Below are 999 nucleotides of genomic sequence, written 5' to 3'. Positions count from 1 at the left end.
ACAAACACACACACATCTTGTATCTCTCTCTTGCTTCCACACAGTAAACTCTCCCTCTTTATATCTGTAGTGGTGAAGTACTCAGATTCGTACCAGTACAACAATGTAAACATACTCATGTTAACATGAGTAAAGTAAAGTGGACTTTACAAGCAAAAGTCCTGCATTCAAACTCTCATTTAAGTAAAAGTACAGAAGTATTATCAGTAAAATGTAGCTATGTAGCTAACCTATAGTCCCCACCAAAGGGTCACACAACATTGTGAAGAGTTGTGAGATAATTAACAGTACAGAAAAGAAGAAAAAACTAAGTTCCACTACAAATTTGTCATCTTTCCAATCTTTTTTTTTTTTTTTAAATATCTGATAATTTATTATCTTTGGGCCTCAAACTGATATTTCAATGAAACCATGTGGGAAGTTTAGAGGGGAAATCACTGCTAGCGTCTCACAGAATCTGAAACATGACAAGTGGCCCCAGTTGTTTCTGTAAGAGGTCACAAGCCACAGAAGCTGAGAACCACTTTAACCTTAAAAAATGTACTCTATCATGTGTTTTTTTGTATGTAAGATCATCATCTGCAAAGCAACTATAACAAATAAATGAAGTGAAGTAAAAAGCACAATAATTCCCTCTGGATTGTAATGCAGTAGATGTATAAACGCGGAGGGACGTTGAAGCCGAAATGAAACAGAGAGGACACACCTGGCAAGAACTCTGCAAGAGCAGCACAAGATGGGAGAAAGTGGCAAGGGGTCGTCAGTGGCCTGTGTTCCTCAGTAGCCTATGTTCCACAGGGAATAAAAGGATTAAAGCTTCACTAGGCAGTATATTTTTGGCATCATTGGGCAAAAATTCCATAATAAACTTTCAGCATATTGTAATTCAAGTGTTCTGAGAGATAACTAGACTTCTGCACCTCCTCATGGCTCTGTTTTCAGGCTTTAGAAAGTCTAGCCAGTGACGGGAGACTTTGACCAATCACAGGTCATTTCATT

This window comes from Sebastes fasciatus, chromosome 14 (assembly GCF_043250625.1).
Source record: "Sebastes fasciatus isolate fSebFas1 chromosome 14, fSebFas1.pri, whole genome shotgun sequence".
NCBI classification, from domain to species: domain Eukaryota; kingdom Metazoa; phylum Chordata; class Actinopteri; order Perciformes; family Sebastidae; genus Sebastes; species Sebastes fasciatus.
Note: the sequence above shows the minus strand (reverse complement) of the source record.